The sequence below is a fragment of the Gallus gallus genome, chromosome 3 (assembly GCF_016699485.2).
Source record: "Gallus gallus isolate bGalGal1 chromosome 3, bGalGal1.mat.broiler.GRCg7b, whole genome shotgun sequence".
Lineage (NCBI taxonomy): Eukaryota > Metazoa > Chordata > Aves > Galliformes > Phasianidae > Gallus > Gallus gallus.
The window spans coordinates 75,278,942-75,302,633 of NC_052534.1; the positions used below are offsets into that span (position 1 = coordinate 75,278,942).

At 40.4% G+C, this 23,692-nt stretch overlaps 1 protein-coding gene across 12 annotated transcripts in view; it reads right to left on the minus strand.

Annotated features, from left to right (window-relative positions):
- ANKRD6 (ankyrin repeat domain 6) overlaps window positions 1–23,692 on the minus strand; it is a 107,020-nt gene that overhangs the window by 46,876 nt on the left and 36,452 nt on the right. For 4 of the 12 annotated variants that reach the window (XM_015284698.4, XM_040697844.2, XM_040697841.2 and 1 more), the window contains exon 3: window positions 20,465–20,577. The exons of 6 other annotated variants lie outside the window; for them this stretch is intronic. The gene's annotated coding sequence lies outside the window, so the exon portion shown is untranslated. The remainder of the gene's footprint in view (window positions 1–20,464; window positions 20,578–23,692) is intronic. 2 more of the 12 variants (XM_040697842.2, XM_015284696.4) reach the window with 1 other exon arrangement.

A 23,692-nucleotide genomic window follows, 5' to 3' on the forward strand; every position in this document is an offset into this window, starting at 1 on the left:
AATGTAAGCTCTTCTATTGTCAACAGGAGAAATCATTTGCATCGTTTCTTTGGCTATGTGAGTCTGAAAAGCAAGACCCCAAAGTTGTCCATCAGGGGTTATGAAGGACTAAGCCAGTGCTCACATGTCAAGTACCAAACAACAGCTTCTTATCAACACTGAATCACTGTTTCTGTTGGGCTCCATAAAAGCATCTGCATGTAACCAGAAGGGAGAGTCATACAGGAAGAAGAATGGAAACCTTTGATAGTGTATTTCTGTAAGTGATTGTAGTAAAGAGAGTTACCCATATAAACATTATGAAAGAAAAAAAAAAGAAAGTATGAGCGACAAGATTTCTCCATCCTTGCCCTATTCTTGCACACTTCACTACATATCTGTTTTAGGCCACTATTGGGAGGTGGATTTCTGGATTAGTCACACCACACTGTCATCACAGGTGGTGATAGGTACACAGGTTCCTATACATCACAGGTACAGGAGAAAGAAAGGCTGCAAAACAGTGTATGGACCCCAACAACAAGCACGTCCTTCAGAAAGCTCACATTCATATTATACAAATGTCACTGTCTGTGTAGCGTGGCGTTTTGATGTTGCTTTGTTTTGAAAGAATGATGCATTTTCAAACGAACCTTTGTTTTAGCCAAAACTGGAGCTGTGGTCACCTCCTTCCCTTACAGTTAGAGAGGTGCCCAAACACTCTACCTCAGAGGTGGTGGCTGCAAAGTGGGAAATGATCCCTTGGGTCCCAGTGCAGTTTCACTGCTCTTCTCAGCAGTGCTCACAAGTGATGGAAGTCACTTGGCCTGCTTGAACTTTTGAGAGCTGCAGACAGGAAAGTGCTAAGAATAAATAATCTCTCTTGATCTTTGAAGCAGAAATCATTGCTGAAATGCCGGTTCTATGACTTCAATTAGAAAATGCTATTCTAAGACCTCGCCATCCCCAATTACTACCAATTAACATCCCCACATAATTCAGTTGCTTTGCCTATCTTTTCCTCCATGCATTCAGATCAGATGTGTTTATGCAGAAAAACCTGGTTATCCAGAAGGACATCAGAAAACTATTATTTATGTCTTTGTCTTGACCTTTTTCTACTGTTTTGCTGACTACATAATAATGGCTTTTTCATTTGTCTGTCATGAGAAATTGGATGGAAAATGGGAAATGGCAACAGTAATTTCTGTAAGAAAATCTTTCAGTTATTGTAAAGTTCAAACAGAAGCAGAATTAATTTATGAGTAGTATAGTTATTCTCCACTTACAAATGCTATTTATGATTTAGGAAGACTTTTTACTATTTTTTTTTTAACAGATGGGAGAGAAAACCCACAGACAAGAAAAAAAAGAACTCTCAATGAGGCACGTGTTAAAAACATCATTATTTGAAATAGTATGTACATGTATTTAAATGTAAGCAGGAGAAATACATTATACTTGTCAAACAGCTAGAAAAGTTCAAAATTCCTTTTACCCAATCAATCCAAATCTCCACGTAACTCACAAAAAAACCAAAGTAAATTACAAGGTAGGACCACAGCTAAAGAAGCCAGTGCTTACCTCTCCAACCATACAGCTGGCCTGCACCTCAGGTCTGTTTCACGAGTTATGTGGGTACCAGCATGATTTTTGATCACCTTATTCTTGCTTCTTATTCTTCTAATTTTATTTTACACAAACTCAGAATTTGCTTCTTTATGCACAGTTAAAACAAACTCATTGTTCTACACGTTCTTTTCTTTAAGGCAGAGCAAAGATCTCACAGCTCCTTAAAACACCCCTGAGGAGTTTAGATGCTATGCTTTAAAATCCTTGCTCATGTTTCTTCAGCTGTTATTTCTGTAAGAAAGTCAGAGCACGTATTCTGACGCTCTAGTAAGCATGTAAATAAATGCAAAAGAAAAAAACCAGCTGCTGATAATGAAACAGGCAATAGCAGAAGAATCACAGTCATGGAACCACACTTACATTGCAAATGCCTAATGCAAATACTAAGGCTGCTGCATCAATATGCAGGATAGTCCTAATCCAAGTAAAGCAGCAATACGCGGGCTTGCTGGGCCCAGCCTTGCTTGCTCCAGCTCCTCCTTCAAAGCACATGCCAGAAGGTGCTATGTGTGAGAGGCTGCACATGGCCACGGCACCTGAGGAGCAAGACTCAAGTCCTGGGCCATGCTTGGCAGCACGGCTCCCAGCAGGGAGGCCCTGCCCTGTGCTGCTTCTGCCACTGACGTGCACCACGGCCTCTCCAGGAAAGAAGTCAAAAAGGGAACCAAGAGCTGTGGGCTTCACATCCCACAGCTGATAACGTGCCTATCCCAAGGCTTGACAACGTGGAACCCGAACAGCTGATCTCACACGTTCTTATGTTACCCCAGACATGCTGCTGGATGTGTGGCCCTGCACTGCGCGACCCTCAGCATGTCTGAGGGAAAAAAAAAGCTCAGCCGAACTAAACAAAACAAGACCTGGGAATGTGACCTTGGTTTTTAATCCAAGCACCACACTGATCCTAATTGAGACTACAATTTAACAAAAGCTGTCCAAGCCTGCCTTTTTCCCCTCGCAGCATAAATCTAGATATCTTTTTTAGTGTGTTGCACCCAAACAAACTGTTAACAAAACAAAATGGAGTTAACAGTGAACCTAGAGTGTTACTTAATTCAGAGGCGGCATAAAAAGATTAACTTAACAAGATCCATGTTCAGCTCCTTTTATCCTTTGCTGTATAATTTCAGTCATCGCTAATTAGCCACACTTTTAAGAAATTTTTGCAACTAACACAAGTGTTGGCTGTTACATTCCCGTTCATTCCTTGCTTCAAGATTCAAATCATGTTTTAGTTCCTTTGACAAACCCCAAGTATCTGTGGATTAACTTATTGTCACTGGACTAAGTGATGGAAACAAAGCATGGGCTGTTTTCGCAAGTCACGTAAAAAGATTTGTTGCTTTCCATTTATTCCAGTTGCTTTATAGTACAGGCCGTGTCTCTAGGGCTACATATTTTAGCTTAAGAGGAACTATGCTGATACTTAGCAAATTGGAATATAAATCTAAGTGTTCAAGCCACGGAATTAAACTCAGGTATCTGATTTTAGTACCCAATTTAGAAAATAGCGATTTCTACACCAAGCAAGTCTGCTCATATGCCTTCCTGAACTGCTGCTCCTCTCAGAATTGCAGTGGTGTACATTAACAGGAAAAGGAAGGGCACAGAAAAAAGTTACCTCATTCATGAATGGAGAAAACAATCTACTGAGTTCAACCTTCTAGCCAAATACTAGCAGACTGAGGCATTCAACCTTCTAGCCAAATACTAAAGAGAGTTTAAAGAGCGTTTGGATGTTGTGTTAAGGGACATGGTTTAGTGGGAACCATTGAGGAAGGGCGAATGGTTGGACTGGATGATCCTGTGGGTCTTTTCCAACCTTAGCGATTCTATGATTCTATGATTCTACTAGCAGTCTGAGGCATTCAACTTGTTTTGGTTTTTTTCACCTTCATTCTTCATGAGTAATGTCCGCCGTCAGATCTCTGCGCATACCAAACGCAGCCAAACATTTTTAAGTAGAGAAAGATGATCTAACAAGGGACAACAGGGGCAAGCTGAGGTTTGGGAGATTCACAGTGGACATTAGGAAGGTAGTGTATTGCTCAAACAGGCGACAAAGAGACATGGCAGAATCTTCCCTGGAAATATCCAAGGCCCAGCTGGACGAAGCCAGGGCTGGCCTGAACTGGTGCAGTGATAGGCTCGTTTCAAGCAAGAGACTGGACTAGATGGCCTCTTGAGGTCCCATCCAACCAACATGTAATGAGTCTACTGCAAATAAAGCCACCTTACCTCAGACGTGTATTATCCACACAAAAATAAACAGTGATAGAAAATGCAATACACCTAATCTCCCTCTTAAATTCAAATACAGTTTCATTTTTAAAAGGTGCCAAATCCAATTAACATTCTATACCTATATATTTCTTTTTCTTTCTTTTCTTTTCTTTTTTTTTTTTTTTAAATCAATAGTTCTTTTTTACTTCAAGTTCCTACAATTTTTGACGATTTTAAGACTCGGTATTTTCCAAGGTCAGCGCTCTTATATTAAGATATGCTACACCACAGAGAACGTAACTACAATTACACAGGTTCACGCTGTTACTGAATTTATGTAACTTCCCCTTCTCAGTCTACCTTTTCCAAGAGCAAAGACGTGCTGACAACAGCTGCTTTCATTAAAGTTGTCAAAATACCTTCACAGCATAACTTCTTGTATCACTACATAGACATTTCAAATGAAGTAGATTTCTCTATTTGATAACCTCTAGAGTTTGAACACCATCCGAACATAATACTGCTCAATTCATTTCCATCTCTTGTTATTCCCTCTTGGATGAGCCTACACACTCCTGCTACTCTGGAGTAAATGGCATACTTAGATTAGCTCTAAGATTCTGTTCACCTCACCAGGTTCATCAGAAACACAGCTAGCATGAGTTTACTTGGGTATCTTATTTCTTATCTATAATTTCTGGAAATTCTATACTGTCCCCTGACTAACCACAGTAACTTCACATCTTCACAAATATTCACCTGGCAATTAATAGCTAGAATACAGACTGCAATTTATGAAAATGTCACAACATGCAGGTAACTTACACATTATTTGTTAAAGACCATTACAGCCTGAAATTCGGTTCAGTGAGCATGGTCCGGGGAATGTAACAGGTCTCAGTGAGTTCATTTTAGACTTGTTCAGTTTAAGAAGAAAGTAACTTTTTCTAACAGCTTTCAGAACAGCAAAAACATCTGGAATGCAAAGGGCACATTTTTTTCCTTTATTCTACCACTACAGCCTTTACTGAGAACAAAGTTTGTCTTCACAGTGGCATCTCCACAGACAGATTTGCTAGGGATGTACTCTCCTAGAAACTCTAGTTTCTAGAGCACCATGTCATTGTTGGGATTTTTGCTCATTCTTGACAGTAAAGTGTGATTCTAACAACTGAAAGACATCAGCTCCACAGGATAAAAAGGATGGTAAATTTGCACTGTTTTCAGGATGCTGTTGCACATTAAAATAAGCTCAACTCTGTTTTTTGAAGAAAATATCTATCTTTTCATCACCTCAGTGCTAAGTACTGACCAATGTATTAAACTGATTAAAAGGGAATAACTGATGACACTGATAAGATGCAAGCTCTTACCTGCATGACATGGTCCCTCAACATTATCAGCTATGACAGGAGCTTACAAGGTATGGTCACATTACTTTTGGCTGGAGCACCTCTCCTATGAGGAAACGTTGAGAGAACTGCGCTTGTTTAGCTTGGAGAAGAGAAGGCTCTGGGGAGACCTCATTGTGGCCTTCCAGTACTTGAAGGGAGCATATAAACAGGAGGGGGAACGGCTGTTTATGAGGGTGGATAGTGACAGGACACGGGGGAATGGTTTTAAACTGAGACAGGGGAGGTTTAGGTTGGATATTAGGAAGAAGTTTTTCACAGAGAGGGTGGTGACACAATGGAACAGGTTGCCCAAGGAGGCTGTGGATACCCCATTCCTGGAGGCATTCAAGGCCAGGCTGGATGTGGCTCTGGGCAGCCTGGTCTGGTGGTTGGCGACCCTGCACATAGCAGGGGGGTTGAAACTCAATGATCGTTATGGTCCTTTTCAACCCAGGCCATTCTGTGATTCTGTGATATGATTCTACGGTACACAAAATTAAAACATGTTGTCGACAATTAGTATATTAACGTCTCCTATGGGATAGTTTAACACAGAATCTATAGATCACCTTCGGATCTGACTCCTACGTGGGCAGTTATCTTTTTTTTTTTTTTTTTTTCATTTATGCACTTCATTGGTTTGGTTGGAGAATTGTTGGACTTCAAGTCACTGCCAATAATTGGGACACATGTCCTTTACTAAATAAGTCTGACATAAATACTGGCACTAGTACTGCTAGGGACTGGTAGTACCTTTCCCATGGATGAGCAAAGCGTCAGCAACTCATTAGCAATTAGTATGTTCCTTGCTTAGTAAATAATTTCTTCACACTGACAGTCTTGGCACCTATCTCTGCCAATAACCTTAGGCTGCAGGAAGGTTACTGTGGAGGTGAGGCTGAAGCAGCCCAGCATCACCTGGGAGCCACAGATTTGCTTGAACACATACATGCATATACATGAAGCTAAGACATTGCCATGAGACTGAAAAGGCACAAGTGGTCAGGTATCCCTGCTTATTGTCTTTTTTTTTAATTGAAAAAGGGAAATCTGCCATACTACACCTGTTGCTCAACATCTGAAACGAGATGATGGGCAACAATGAGTAATTCTCCACCTCCCCATCACTTGCACATACAGGAGACCGCTGAAGGACAGGCATGTAACACTGCTTCCCACATCATTCCTCAAACAAAAAGTGAGCACTTCAAAATTCAGGTGGGGTTCCATTTGGCCAAATCAGTGTTTCCAAGTTTCCTCAGTCCATAGCAAAACTGCAATTGTTGTGACCAGCTGTGACCAATTAGGAATCCAAAACTGGAAGCTTGAGCACAACAACCCTGCCATGACTATTATCAGAAATGCAGTGGCTGAAAGATGGCAGAATAAACTGTAGTCCTCCAGAATGCAGAAAGTGAACGACAGCAGGAGAAAACTTGTTTTTCTTCAATAGACATTTCATTTCAAAATCCATTTCTTTGAACCATTTCTTTTTAGAAATTTGTAACTGCTTGCTGGTTTTCATCCTTGCAGAAAGCCAGAAAGCAGAATTCTACAGAGGAGAAATCAGGTTCAGTCTTGATTTTCCATGCTTATGAATTTCAATTGGGAGTGCATGAGTTGAATTGCTTTTCACTCACACTTCACCTTCCCCTGCAATAGAATTTGGGGACAGTAATGATAAGACTAGATCTCTTATTGTAAAATCATTGTTTTACATTTGAATACATATAGCTAGATATTTGTGTGTGAGGCAGTTTTCAGCATTAATTTTATAAGAAATGTGAAGAGGCAGCCATAGCATACCGTTTTTCTCTCAGATTACAAAGTGAGGAATTAAGAATGAAAGAAAATACTAAAAAGTAATTAAAAATATGAAAAAGAAACCTGAACAGGAAAGGATCTCACTTGCCACTTTTAAGTGACACTACTGTCTCTCTGAGCTGTTCTTTTTCTACTCTCTGTTCTGTTTCTATCTGTTCATGCCTCCATTCAAAACCCATATCCTGTTAGTCATCTGCCCTTAATCTGCTTGCTAATACCATACTTTGCTTCCTTCCTTTGTGCTACAGCCACTAAGCTTCTCAGTCTCCTTTTCTTCGCGGAGATGCAGATCAGCACTTTCTATGAAGCCTCAGTTCAATTTAGCGGATCAAACAGGACATTTTCCTCTTTCCTAATTCATTTACACATGGCTAAGTACTTCTGAAATGCATGATTAGTTTACAGTGCACCTACAAGAGGTTGCTGCAAACTACTGGTATAAATGCATTTACTCTGGGACCATTTATGGGAACGTGGTGGGAACCTGTGGGCTGCCAGACAGCAGAACACCAGTTCCTCACTTTTAATGTCCAAGAAACGCAGGTTGAAAACCAAAGATGCATGAAAATGGCAGAAAAAAATATCATAAAGAGCATATATGGAGAAAAAAAAAAAGGAATATTTTTACTTAGGTTCAGAATCTTAGCTGTGTGTTGAAAAACACATTCCATCAATGACCCTTTCTATTTTTCACACTTAGTATCAAAACATATTTCCTGCAAAAATAAGTCTGAACCAGGCTGTCAATATATTTTGAAAAAATCATAACTGGACTGAAATAAAAAGATGGAGAGTATTTAAAAGATGCTACTGATTCAGCCTCGCCTTTTCTTGCCTTCACCCCAATATACCCAGAATCTTCTCCTGAAATATTTTACCCTTTTTGGCCTTTTTCTACTGCTCCATTGCTTCTCCCCTTGTTTGCTGTTTTGATGTCACTTCGAAATCAACAGACCTTATGGCAGGTCTGAGAACAAATCCGGGCAGCTCCACAGTGACACAAAGCCAAGCACTGAGCTTTGCATCAGCACAAAGCCAGCTGAGGAGCACTTTGCAAAGATGTCAGAGCACATTCCTGTATTACTCCAACAGAGAGAAAGATGACGGATTATCAAAAAAACACACATCCTTAAATGTCCTTAAATTACAAGATGGATGCTTGGTATATAATAAAAAAGCAAACATAGCCCCAAGGGATCAACTGTATAAGTTATGTTATTGTGACATATGCACTGCCTCACTCACAAGTTGTTAAGAAATTCCAGTTTTTAACTTACATATTTCCTGACTTAAGGCCTTCTGGAAGACCTGAACGTTTCACTCTACCAGGATTTACCCAACAGAATGAGAGCTAAAAGGTGAAATAATCAATCGTCAGACTGTCATATTAGAGTAACCCTTTGGAAGCTTTCCACCTTTCCCTGTGTTCATTGCTTAAAACAAAAGATTGGAGTATCTCTCAGAATTCATAGGAGAGATATTATCTCAGTCTACTGATCACTGCATTCACCTTCTGAAAACAACACTTAAGTAAATATTTATAATAAATTACTGCATCCCTATAAACTGTCAGATGTGCTTAGTGCACATAATTCAAGAGAGATAAGGTTATTTCCCACATTTGAAAAATGCCTGCCCGTTTAGGAGGAGGTATTTCTAACCATCTCGAGCAGGGAGGGATAAGGCGATTATATCCCACTGTCCTCTGTCTTAGTCATGCAAGCCTTCCTTGAAGAAGTTTCACAACATTCTTTTTCTTTTTTTATTTTTTTGGTATTACACCAGAAAAGAGTACTTCTGGAACAGAACATCACTTCTTAAAATTTACTATTTAAAATTACTTCTGTGGATGCTCCATCCCTGGAGGCATATAAGGCCAGACTGGACGGGATCCTGGACAGACTGATGTGGTGGCTGGCAATCCTGCCCACGGCAGAGGGCTGTGAATTAGATGATCTTTAAGGTCTCTTCCAATCCAAGCCATTCTGTGATTCTAAAATATAACAGTAAAACTAACAACACAAAAATAATAAGAATTTCTACCTATGTGCTTGCACCAGTGGTCCTCTCCTGCTGGTGCAAACCACTGCTCCCATGCTAGCACTGGGCACTTCCCAGCACCAGTTCTGGACTCTTTAACAGCTCACGGGGAAATCTAGCTGTTTCTTCACCCAGGGCAAGGAGAGACTCCCCAGAAACAACAGAGCCTTATCTTGTCCACCCAAGCAAGTTCACAGCTGAGTGCATAGGAGGAGCTGTGATTCACCCCCGGGGAAAACAGCAGGGCACATCACTGAGGTTATGCCATGCCTCCATGGCCTTGCAAGCAGGCAGTGTTGTACTGGTGCTGGCTGCAGTCTGAACTGACTACGCAAAACGGAATTGTCATGCTATATGCAACTTTCCACTGCAAAGTGAAATGCACTTATAGATGCATCCTGATATACTGTATTCCAGAGGGAAAAGACTATCTGTTTCTGCTTTAACAGGAGCTTTCACAGAATCACAGAATGGCTTGGGTTGGAAGGGGCCTCAAATATCATCTAGTTCCAACCCCTCTGCCACAGACCGGGTTGCCAGCCACTAAATCAGGCAATTTGAATGACTCCGGGGCTCTTAACAATAAGTAGTATTTGTAAGCTCAATAACTTCATAATTCAATTTCTGAACGCATTTCCAAGAATATGTTGTAAAGTCTCTCTTCCTCAGTTTCCCTGAAAACTGTCTTTTATGAACAAATTGTCAGTGAGTGAATTATGCCAGCTTTCAATATCAGATCTTCCTCAGCTACAAAAACTTGTGCTTCTGATGGATGCTCTGCTCAATTAGAAAACAACTCCATAACTGTGATATACGTAAGGGAGCAAATTCTAATTCACTGGAGATCAACAACAAGACTTTCGTTTACCAAACCTGGACAAGAATTTAAACTTAAGAAAGCGTGAATCTAAAACACTTATAAAGCTAACCTCATCTCTGAACTGCTGCTGCCAATGGCACATGGCACGCATCTGATGTACACAGTTCATTTGTACTCTGAATGCATACAGAAAAGCATACAAATTAAGCTGTATGACTCTTTTTTTAGCCAAAAACAGTACTTGTTCTGCATCTTTATATATATATATATATATATATTTAAAGATATATATTATCTTTATATATATATATATCTTTATATATATATATATATATATATAAAGATAATATATATCTTTATATATATATATATATATAGCAGCATAAATACCAGCTACTACATTATACAGGAGCAGAGCTGTTCCTCGGTAGAACCCTCAATTAAATATATTCATATACCTACATTGAGTGAATAAGATGCAAAGCAACCATTTCACGACTGTCTTCAAAATGTAGATATCTAAGTTCCTGCGTTCACCTGGTGCATTTGGCAAAGTATTGAGTGATGTCAAAAAATACAATGACTTATTAAGCCAAGACTGGTAAGCTTAGGCAACAGTGATACTGCTGACACAACTCTTATTCAGTTTTTGCTTTAAATCTAAGGGGATTTCCATTTTTTATTATTAATTATAATTAATAGCTGATTTATCAATGCAACAGAATCTTAGCAAATCAGCTACTCAGAATTTTTTGGTCTGTCATACTATACAAGCATAGAAAAAAGACCAATCTTATGGAGAGGTGAGGGGCAATTAAAGCCCCCTACACATCAGCCTCCGAAAATAGACAGGAAACATTCAGCCCATGCAGCTGCAATGTAATTTTTAACTGAACATTGGATTGGTTGTACAAACATACCCTGAAAGAAGAAAGGCAAAAGGGAAATGGCACCATACTTTGTAGTACATTGAAGGTATAGCATTCAGAAAGGAAATTGTTTAGCTGTCCACAGATCACGCTTGAGTTATTAACTAAATATATCAGAGCTCCATGTGAAAGCATCAACAGAGGCTCTGCTTACTTTCAAATTCACTGCAATACACTCACAACATGCCCGTCACTCAGTCTCATCCTCCAAAGCTGTTTTGTGCCTTTGCACCTCAGATAAGAATTTTGGCCAACAAAAGATGATTTACAAAGTGCAAAACAGTAGAACTGACTGGGCTTAATGAAGTGTACCAGATGATTAACACCTGAAGAGTATTCGGTAATATGTATTACCAGGTTGTGATACAAGGAATTTCTTTCAAGACGACGGTATTTGGCTATTTGGGTAAAAGCATCAAACTAGTCCTCAGGTGTTGAGCTTAAGAGGACTGGCAAAACCCTCCCTGAAGCCAGGGCAGGGCAGCACAAAGAGCCACAATTGCAGCTCCTACCTACCTGCCTTCCTAGAACGGCACCGGCAATTGGGTCTCTGTGTTCACTCAGCTCTTAATCCCTTTGCTCAGACTGACAGCAGAGAAGGCCATTAATGTCAGCTCTGCTAGGACTCTCTGCTATTAGGGCTACTTAAGCTTTTCCAAGTAAATTGCATGTGTCAAACCAATATCGCTCAACGATGGCAAAAAAAACCCCTTAGTCCTACTGCTCCCCTTTCTTACTGACCCGCTCAGGAACAAGGGGAAAGGGCAGAAACAACCCTGGAGCCTTCGGCCTGCCCTCTGCGGTTTCTTGTTCCTCTCTCTCTCTCACTACATTACTATTTTACATGATTTACAGATAATACGTTAGTCATTCCCTCAAATCACTCCCTATCTACTAATTGGAGGTGAACGACTGTATGCATGTGTCTATGTCAAAGCCTCACAATAGTGACCTGGCTGGATATACTTTATCTAACTTAAACTTTATACAAGATTTAGTTTAAAGTAGTTTAATTTTCTTCTGCAGTTAATGGAGGAAGAGAAATTGGGGTATCACTGTCACGTGGTCCAGGTTCTTTCTGACCCTTCCTCTGACTACAAAGGGAGCTCACCTCCAATTTTACACCTCAGCCTAGGCGGTGTGAATGCCATACCTTGCAAGGAGCTGGCCAGCCACGAAAGAAAGACTTTGCTATTTCAAGGCTTCCACAGTCTTGTGGAAAGAGCTAGAACCTGTCTGTAGCCTGTCTTCTGAGCTGTAATTATAGCCCTGAGCTATGTGTGGGCTGTGTGATTCCCAGCACCTTTTAACCACTGTTCATTTATCCCTCATTTGGCATCATTAAGCAAAAACACTTTGCACCACTTTGAATAGATTTAATCTCACGAATGCAAAAACTTTAAGTAGAAAATAAGTGTGATTCTTGACCCAATTAAGTCATTGGGAATTTGCTGTTAACTTTGATGGGTTTGGATTTCACTCCAGCTTCTGATAGTCAGACAGCAGTAGGCTTATTATTGTTTCTATTTGCAAATGGCTTTTATTTTTTCTGTTTCAGAATATAGGACCTTTTCTGGATCTCAGATCAGATAATTTATGAGTCTTCTCCAACACTAGCTATCTAAAATATTGCACACTTAAGAATTCTTTCTGATGGATCTGATGTCTGCTGTTTATAAACTGGCCACGTTCTTTCAAGTGAACAGGATCACCAGCTTGTGGTACAATTACAGAACACAAATTAAAAAAGAAACAATAAATTATCCATTCAAATACGCACATAAGGTAGTTACACCATTTCTCCATCGTGTCTTCCATCCTTCCCTTTTGCCAGTGTCTTTGCTACTTTTCAGATGTAAAAACACGAGACAAGGCAAAAATATTAGGTGAGAATTTTAAGCACATAAAAGTTAAGCAATTCAAAGTTGTGGCTGCCAAAAGAACATTACTTGAGCCAACTGTACATGCACTGCTAGGCACACATATCAGAACTATATACCGCAAGAGACTACCATACACAGACACTAAACAACTGTTACAGTTCTTAATAGAAAATGTATTTTTACATCTGCAAACTTGCTGGCTTAGTTTATTCTTTGTTTGAATTCTTTGTGATGAATGTAACTAGCTGTGTCACTGTTTCATTAAGTACTCTGACATTTTAGCTGGATATTTCAAAGAGATTCATGCTCCTCCGTCCAAAAGGGGCAAAAAAGAGAGGCAAAGATGAACAAAAGGCTATAGAGGGGTATGACCGTGGGAATGCGGTGCCCTCCACATTAAAATAGCAGAGCTCTTTAGGTTAACAACACACAGGCTAACCCGCAAAATGCCACTTATTTGGGTGTCCCTAAAATACGGGGAGTTTTAGGAGCACCAGGTTCAAGAATTCACTCAAATCAACAAGCTGGCAGATACTCTCTCTTCCCCCATCCATATTCTACAATGTACTCCAATATTCACAATACCCCACTTCTCTCCCTCACAACCATACTGGAACAAAATATATATATATATACGGTATATATATCTATATATCTCTACCCCAGAAGACAAACAAGTGACATTAATTCCTATCACCCAACCATGGGTGCCTTCACTGACTGCAGAACAAACTTATGGAAACAGACAGAAGTTCCTTAAGGAAGCAATCCTGATTCAGCACTAGATTTGGACATTTTTATGGTCCTCCGAAGGAACTGTTACAGTCCAATTGAAACAGGTTGACTAAGAGCAGTGTTCAGATTTGACCAGCTTACTGTTTCACTAGCACCCAAAAGAATTCACAAAATGACCTCCTTATTAGTTGTCACATTTATTCAAGTCATTATGATTAAACTATGTTAGCAAATACAAGCATTACTGAATTATAAGATTATTGGTGTAGTGAGAACAGCGGGGGAGGTGATCATCCCCTGCTTCCCTGCTTCTGTGAGGCCCCGTCTGGAGCATCCAGGTCTAGGGTCCCCGTCATAAGAAAGTGGAGCTGCTGGGGCAGGTCCAGAGAAAGGCCACAAAGATGATTAGAGGGCTGGTGGACAGGCTGAGAGAGCTGGGCTCATTCAGGCTGGAGAAGACCCCAGGGAGATATCATTGTAGACTTCCAGTACTTAAAGAGAGCTTATAAACAGAAGGGAAAGTGACTTTTTACGTGCACAGTTAGTGACACAACAGGAGGGAATGGTTTATAACTGAAAGAGGAGAGATTCAGATTATATAAAAAATTCTTTATAGGGAAAAATTCTTTACTCAGAGGGTGGTGAGGCCCTGGAGGCGCTCAAAGCCAGGTTGGATGGGGCCCTGGGCAGCCTGAGCAGGTGGCGGGCAGCCCTGCCCATGCAGGGGGCTGGAACTGGGTGATCTTTAAGGTCCTTTCCAACCCCAGCCATTCTATGATTCTATGGGTTTTCTTCTCTAAAGATAACATAAAATGCCTACTTTTAATAAATTCATGTCAGTGCATTAAATTAGTCCCAACACATTAGATTAGTCCTATTTCTGTTTTGGATATTGAGACTTAAATACGGATTTGGACTCACAGCTGAGTCACACTACAGAGCCACGACTGAGCCTTCACACATGAAATCTATCTCAGAGCAAAGGCACAGATGTGACTAAACCACAGGTAGACCTGTTTGAAGGCACACTTGCTATCTTGTGGCTGCATACCTGTCCAGCACGTTGTCTGCTTCCTACCTGTAGCAGGAGTAAAAAGTGGAAATGGTTCAAAGATCAGGTAACACGACTTAACAGCTACTTTTCTGAAACGCTTGCAAAACAAAAGCCCCCAAAAATCTCAAGTATATTCTGCTTTATTTGCTCTCTTGCAAGTAACCAAGTAACTTTTTTGAGGTCAGTCCCACAGCCCTCAGTAAAAAGAACATATGAAAATGGCGAGTAAAAGGCCTATTTGAAACAATATTGTTGTCAGTTCAGATAAAAACACCAGAAAAAAAAAAGAAAAATGTCAAGATCTGAAAGCACTCAAAAGAAAAAATGATGTAATTTCAAGTTTTCTTTGTGAGATTTATGTACACAGATTATTTTACGAGGTTTTATTACGAACACATATTTCTATAGTAAGTCAATGATCAGTTCTCCTTATAATAAGAAAAGCCCATAAAGACCCACGAGCCACTTGTTAAGTCATTTGTACACATGAAAATAAATCAGGAAAACCATACTCCCGTTTGCCCTGTTGGACATGGAGGCCTTTGTTGTCAAAGGCTTTACTCCTAAAAAAGTATTTAAAGAAGCTTAAGTGAGATATGAGTGGATTCCTGTACTCTGTTTATCCGCACAGCAGGTCAACTTCCCCCTAGTGTGTACACAAGGATGAAGCCTTCGATAGTTCCTTGGATAGTCTTTCCACAATGAAGGAGAAAGAATAAAATTAAGAATCTCCACACCTGTTTGTAATGACGTTTGTTAAGTCTAATGATTTTAGATGCATACAAAAATAGAGCACAGAAAAAAAACCGCACGGACTAAAGAAGTCATGCATTGTTCTCTCCCATATACTCAGTTCTTAAGGTTTTTTCGTTCTTAACTCTGATGGTTGCATGGGAGTTTAACTGTTAATAAAACAGTCTGATTCCTTGTTTAGGTGTAACATAAAACAACAAGTAGACTAATAACTAACATATCCTAGCCAAAGATAACAGTAGGGAATTTCTGGAAGAAAAAAAAAATAGGAAAAAAAGAAAAAAAAAAATCAATACTTCAACAACAGACAAAAAAAAACCCAAAACAAAATAAAACAAAGAGGCACTGAAAGAATTTAGATGCCCATATCTTTTGCACAATTTAAGAAAAACAATTATTTGATCACTGATCTCATTTATACTAGAAGAGGAAGAAAACTATGTAACGGAAGTATTATACAGGGTTATTATACACCACTTCAACAAAAGCAATGAGGGCTATCAGTTAGACTGCCTACAGCTCTAGCACATGGCAGCAAAACCAGAATGTTCCCAAGGTGACGGAACATATCTGTAAAATCCACAGCTGTGAGGTGAATCATTCTCAATAGCTAATCAGTACCAGCCAGCCTTCTAGCCACACAACTGGATTTAAGGTTTTCCTCACCTGCAACGTGACACTGCCATTTTAAAGAATAATAGAAGTTCTGTTTATCTGAAGAACTTTCACATGCAAGCAAGAAAAGGCAGGAATGAAAAAACACCAACAAAACAGTTCAGTAGATGTCAGGAGTCCCAAGAGACTTTTCCAAGTTGAATGAGACACCAACAGTGACCTACCATGAAATCAAAGAAAAACAACAGTGCCAAAGTATGACTGGAATTAGATGTAGATTCTGAAGGAAGACCAGATAGTCTTTTGATCAGTCTGTCCATGCCTCAGTTATTTTTCAACACGTTATTTCCACTGGGAAGGACTTAAAACCATAGCATGCTGAAACCATGGGAAACTTCATTATGATAACAAACCCCCGTTACATTTTTGAGCAAATTGCTTTTCACTGAACTTGAAAACAGGACAGGTTTTTGTCCATCTTGACCTACTTCAGAGCAAGTCACAGAAGGGGAGCACGGCTCATGGGTCTTTATGGTCTGTTTTTCTTTATTTTAAGGACTAGAACTACTGAAGAACATAAACATTTGGTGCTTTATGTGTATTACATAAGTCTAAGAGCAGCTGACATAATGCATAACTTAGAAGAAACGATGCAAAACACTTCCAACCAGTGAAGCGTCCCACACAGGCACTGCTGTAGGTATACAGAGGCAGGTGATTTATTCTCCTCGGTATTGCACTCTGGACAGTTCACAAAGGCTTCCCACTCAGCACTGCCCTTCAGAAAAGCCATTTTCTCCCACCTGTGTGAAATCCTCAGAAGCAGCACACTACCCCTGTGCACAAAACTGCAGCTTTTTGACACAGTCAGGAACATACTGGTATCAGATCCAAAATGGGAGACCATACAAGGCTGTGTAGGAAAGCACCCAAACCAGATGAGCATGTGATTTTAGAAAGGTGAAATCAGAACACTGTTGGCAAGGAAGACACAAAGTATGTTGTAGTAAAATTTGAAATAACTATTTTGATTTACTATGTTTTCATGTTTGTTTAGTAGAGAGTATTAGAAAGCAGTCAGTTGTTGGGCATAGTCTTCGATACAGCTAATACTTCTCCAGATTGTGCAGATATGCTTTTAGAGGTAAATTACATTTCAATTACAATGTAGAAAAATGGTGTTCTAGAATAGTTTTATTCATTTTTCCAAGACCACTCCAAACATTGGTTACAACAGAATAAAAAAACATGGAGCACATTTTCCCTCTTTAATATTCAGTTCACTATTGTGAGGTTATCCTTCAACATTTCAGAAGTATTACCTCTCAGGATCTCATTTCTTATTTTTACTCTTATACTAAAGGAGGCAGAAGAGTTTTCTTGATGGACCATACACGAATTTCTCCATTCTGGTTACTTGAACGTGAAACTGAATTGAACTAAACAAAGCAAGGAATATCTCCCTAAATCTTCAGGAAAACATATTGTTCACTGAAGCTTATTATTTCTACATCTACATCCACACACATAGTCTTCGATTTTCACCATTCATGGCCTTACTGTCTTTAAAACTTCAGCAGCGAGTAGGCATTCTTTCAACATTTATATTGAAACTGCCATTGCAAAATTGTAGGAAATACAGGTTCTGAAATATGTTACAAATTCATATTTACCTATGTTTATTTTTATAGAATCACAGAATCCTAGAATACTTAGAGTTGGAAAGGGCCTTTAAGGGTCATCCACTCCAATCCCTTGCAATGAACAGGGACATCCACAGTGAGATCAGGTTGCCCACAGCGTGGTCCAGCCTCACCTTGAAAGTTCTCCAGTGATGGGACATCTACTGCACCTCTGGGCAACCTGTTCCAGTGCCTCACCACCCTCACTGTAAACATTTCTATGAGATTGTAACTTAAATTTTAGAAATATTGACTTTCAATGAATAAATAAGATAGGCCTACTCTTTAAAGGATAACTCCTCTTTTCCTACTCACAAGTATATTTGGGATGGAGTCCTTGTAAAGTTGAGAGGCACTCTGCCACAAGCCTGAGCGCACCTGGGTAACACCACTGCTACTGCAGCTGAGTGCCCTATGCAACATATCCATCTTAAATCATAACATTGGTCATCCTTTCAGTAAAAATGGTCAAGTCCAATATCACCTGGATCCCACAGTAAGCGCTACTTCCCTAAAGAACAAGCATACAAAAAGCATACAAACTCACCAGTTTTTGACTGCACTGGAAAGTAGTTAATAGAAAAAGTAATAAAGAAATAGAGTGGGTTTTGAACTGTGTGGGGTGCTGTGTTGTTTTTTGAGCTTTCTTTGTTTTTTCTTGTTGTATATTTTAGAATTATATTTTGTTTTGAGTTTTAGTGTGCTCTGTGTGGATTGATCGTTTTTAATAGTTAGTACTCCCTGCATGACAGTGTACACTTCAAAATAAAACAGTACCAACTCAATTTTGCCTCAGTCTTAGAAACGCAAGACCAGCTTGTAAGGCTTTGAAGCCTTTCACATAGTACACAACAAGCAGCTTCTGACACATCCAACATTCTTATGAAATGCACACACACATACTTCTAACAGTTGCTATGAAACAGCTAAAGAAACAACATTCTTTAAGTGGGTATTTCCAAATTAATTACAAGACTTTCAAAAGAATAAAGACCCCAAAAGAAGTAGAAAGTATTTCTCAAATGAAGTTGCATACTGCATAGCAAACACCTGTGCCATGCTGCAGTCAGACACCTGCAAGCTCCAAAGCCGAAGTCCAACAGAAACATAAGAAAGCAGACATCAGAGGCAGATATCACACCCTCTGCTAGTTAACCTACCATGAAACAAAACCACCTTCTCACCAGAAAAAAGATGGACGTGTAAACATGTGTGTGTATATGTATGCATACACACACACACGTATGCATACATATCTATCTGTGCATGGTATATGACTCTTATCGCTTGCATCAAAATACACAAGCTATTTTAACGGCCACCATCTGATTTTTTACAAGTAGATTACATAAAGGAACATTTGCTGTAATGAGCAGGAGACTCTTTCCACAAACCAGCAATATTACTTCCTCAAACTGCCTGAAAGGCAGGGAAGCTGAGTCATGAAGAACATCACCACATACAGTGGCTCTGCTTTGCTCTGCCCACTTTATGGGCTCATGGAATCAACTTTTTGGGTGGAAGGGACCTTCAAGATCTTTTAGATCCACTAGATCAGGCTGCCCGAAGCCCCATCCAACCTGGCCTGGATCACTTATAAGGGTGGGGCATCCAAAGCTTCTGGGCAGGTTCTCTTTCTACCTCCATCAGTGGAAGGATTGTTCTCAACTCCTGGGATGCTTCATGTCTTGCTGTCATCCATGTGGTTTCCAAAGAGGCCCATAACACCTGCATAATTCTCCATTCTGCAATCCAGGCCAGTGAAGGGAGGGAAGGAACCCTTTCTGCAGGGTTATAGGAGATTATATTTAGCCATTAAAGTCCCAATCTAATCCCCCCAGTAATTTGCCAACAAAGCGCTTCAGCTCTGCTGGAAGTGGGGAAGAAGGGAGCATCTCTCAGTGAGTCTGATTCTGCTGTAAGTAAACAAACTAATACCCTTCTGAACTAGTTCAGCCCTCCTGAGCAACAACTTTAGGTGCTGGGCAAAGACACCAAGTCTTTATTGTGACTCTGTGGGAGGAAGCCAAAGGTGAAGCTGACTGCTCTCAGCCATGCTGCTCTTGGACAAACCCTCCCATTTCTTTCATATTCTCACAGATAACCAACTAATGCACAGAGTCACCTCTAAAAGGATGCGGATCTCTTTATGAATATAAAATTGGTAATAGTCCAGGAGGCCTGAGCCCATCACTTATTACCATGAGACTGAGAGAGAGAACAAGAATTACAGGGAAGCACCACATAATGAGGGGCATCGTGGGCTCCTGATAAACATATAGCATTTAGGAGCTCCACAGGCGAGAGATGTACACTGATCAAAATGCACAGCACAGCTGGGTTTTCAAAAGGCAGATTAGGAGCTGAGTTAGAGCTAGGAGTCCCCCCACAGTGCACTGCCCACTGCAGCACTCGTTTCCCAAAGGGCACAGAAAGAGACTGTGAAAAAGCCCCACAGGGTCACCCTGTCTCATCAAAGCACAACGCAGCAGGCTGAAGACAGTGTTCAAAATCCAACTTACATTCTGTTTTCTAACTTCAGTTCCTTTGAAATAGCAGAGAATGATCAGCAAAGGGAGAAAACAACTCAGCAGCTAAATGCTTGCCTCATTAGCTCCAGTTTGTTTGCTTTACAGTTAATTCCTTTCTCTTTGCAAGACAATCGGCTAAGAATTACTCTTTTCCTCAAAAAAGCACTCAAGCAGAATAAGTAGAACAACTAATATAAACTGGCAGCTGTAAATTAATCTATATGGTAGGCAGTCCGGAAGGCTTTGTTCCTCCCGACAGCTTTGTTGGCCACACACCAGAGGAAACAAAACCAACCCGAAATATCCACTCACGTCCGCAAATTAAACATTCACGCCGTTCATTAACAGCAGCGCTAATGCTAAACCTCACCAGATGCTGGGATGAAGCAACCAGTACGGTCCCAGTGCTCTGACCTGCTCCAGTTCCAGGCAGCCCCGCCGTCCCCACCACAGCCGTCTGGAAAACACGCACACGTGCACAGGCTGGCAAACAAGGAAAACACAGTTCTTCAGTCACTACTTCATTACCTTCCGAATCTCTCATGCTTTGTAAGCTGGTATACATGAGTCTGTTACACGCAGACCGCGGACTATATTCATCTTCTAATTCTTCAGGTGCCCCTAAGAAGAGTGCCATTCACACTCATGTATTGTTAATGCAGAATGCTTAGTGTTTACACGTGTTTTTCTCAAATTTATGTTCTCATCAGCGTAAGCAAAGTTGAACACAAGAACTGAGTTTGCACCTTAAATAAATTAGACCACCCTAATTTAGAACCTCTCCAGTAAGGAGAGCAAAAGTGCAGCTGATCTGTAATGGCGAGTACAATGTTATTTCATTAAGTGCTTTGCTGAAAACTAATGACCTATCAAACAAATTATCACGTCGTAATCACTCTGAAACCTACAAGAAAAGAAAAAACCTCTGATGGAGAATCTTACAAATATTTCTTTAATACTGAGCTGAGAATAAAACAAAGAAGGCTCACTGTTTCCTAGCACAAAAATATACTGCTGTACTCAATATAAAGGTAACGATGTGCTCGTTTGGAGCACCCAGATCAAAGCTCCTCCTGGGTTTTTCAAAGAATATGGTATCACTAAAACCACTCTTAAATAAAAACCAAAAAAAAACAAACAAAAAACCCTCCCTCTTCATTTATGGTGTCCTATGAATAAATAATTATATGTAGTTCCTCATATTTCATACTGCAGTATGCAAGCATAATGGGGAAAAACAATCAAGATAAATCACAGCCCTCTCCTTCACTGTAGTTTAAAAGTGTTTCATCCAGGAAAGTAACTGCTATCTGATTAACTTGCAGTATCATCACGAATAAGTGCATGACATGTCACAGCTCATTTGGCAAAGCTGCAAGAATTCAGCTCATCCTATGCTGGACACCTACGTCTCTAAACAGGGGGAACGGGCACTCTCAGAAATACCCTCTCTCTGAGGTCTAACTTTTGGTTTCTTGATCCATAGCACCACTGCCAAAGAAAGCTCCCACTTTCTGCTAGCCACAGAGCTTGAAGCATTAAAAAGAAATAAATCTGGGATTCTTACCCAGACCAACTGATACAGTAGTAGGGTACATTTTGCAGGGAGATGCTGGGATCAAAGTTCACATTACTACGCTTAAATATTAAAAACAGACGTCAGACCAACCGAGAGGTAGAGGCAGATGTTTATGGCTACTGCTAGCTTGTGATTTAGGATGAAACCAGTAAGTTTTGGGGTGATGCATTGCCAACACAGCAAACGGATAAGTGCCCTTCATGAAGAAAGCAATTCTGTAATACCTACTCTTCAAGTGCATTTCTCCCCATCCATATCCTTCATGCCACCCGAGTTTATCTTGAGGCAGAGGATTTTCTTCTTGATTCTTATTACTGTCAGATACTGAATTCCCAGAAGCACAGGTCTGTCAGGGCTGCCAAGAAGGAAATGCAGAACCACAGCCAGCAGCCCCGCTCAGAGCAGGCAGTAGATAGCACTGATCTCCAGGCATGCTGCAAAGGACTCTGCACATCAAGTCCCTGACATCTACTCAGATAGATAAGGTACACATCAAGCCTAAAGTAGTTCTGGATGTTTCTTAAGGAGATTTTGTTTTGTATTTTTCTAGGGATTTACTCAAATCAGAAACACTTGCCTGTTTCCACAGTGTAGCTGTATGTTCACAGCGTCTCTGATATACAACGCCCTGCCAAAACAGGTGTATTTTGCTGTCTCTGTATAAGGAAGAGCTGGCGCTCATGCTGAACTGGTTAGGCTGGGCAGAAAGGACTGGTAGTCTTTTTTTAAAGTGAGCTTCAGGCATACAATTTGGTATTGTAAAGGACTGAAGCATCGAGATTTGTTTCTGCTTCAAAGGAGACCAAAGGTTTGTCCTAACTGCAATGATCCACTAACTACGTCAGGTAAGGTGCATGTGCTTCTGTAGCCAGCACTGCACACAGAAAGGAAGCAACTACCATCTCACAGGTGCCTGACGTTTGTCATTACCCTGCCAGGGAGGAAGGTAAGAGGGAAAGGCCACCACAGTCCCACAGAGAGGCGGTTCTGGAGATGGACAGGAAAGGCAGAGGTGCCACCCAGGGAAGTCTGCTTCAGAAAAACTGGGAACATCAGAGTTTTGTGAAAAACAGCAAAGTTAAATCCATAGATATCCACGGAAAGGGACACAGAAAGAAGGCAAGCAAAACTGCCTCTGAGGTGTTCAGATAAAAAAGCTCTTCTGTGCCACTGAGATGACATTTCCGACACACCTTCCAACCATTCACTGCAAAGGCAGTGTACCTCACAATGCACTCTGGGGAAACATAGCAGAAACAATAAGGGCTTCAAAAGATTATTATTTTTTTAATGTTAAAACAGCCTCTAAGTAGGCAGAACAGCAAGAGATAGAAACAATAAAGAAAAGGAGCATCACTCACGCTGCTATGCCTGTGGAACACACACCAGAAACACTAAAGCAAGCACTGGAAACTTCTACCTGCTACAAAGAACACTGCAATGACATTCAAATGTATTTCTAGAAAAGAGGCTTTAAAGTAGTGGCTGTAAGCACGATGAGTCACATGAAGCCAGGCGAAAACCCAACATGTTACTTGTTCAAACAATTCCTCTGCCTGAAAATGAGAGGAAGCAAAATCTTCTACAATATCTGGATATTTATTTGGAAGGAAAATGTTTCACATATTTTTACTCCAATAGGCACAAGACTACAAAAACCCAAATTTGAGCTACTTTCGTATCATAGAATCACAGATTCCTTATGTTGGAAGGGACCTTTAGAGGTCATCTATTCCAACTTCACTGCAGTGAACAGGGACACCACAGCTAGATCAGACTACCCAGGGTCTGATCCAACCTCACCTAGTCCCTAGGGATGGGCATCCACCACATCTCTGGGCAACCTGTTCCAGTGCCTCAACATCTTCACTGTAAAAGACTTTTTCCTTATATCTAACCTAAATCTACCCTTTTTAAGCTTGAAGCCATTCCCCCTTGTTCTATCACAATAGATCCTGCTAGAGTCTGTCCCCCTCTTTCCTGTAGCTCCCCTTTAGACACCGAAAGGTCGTTATCAGG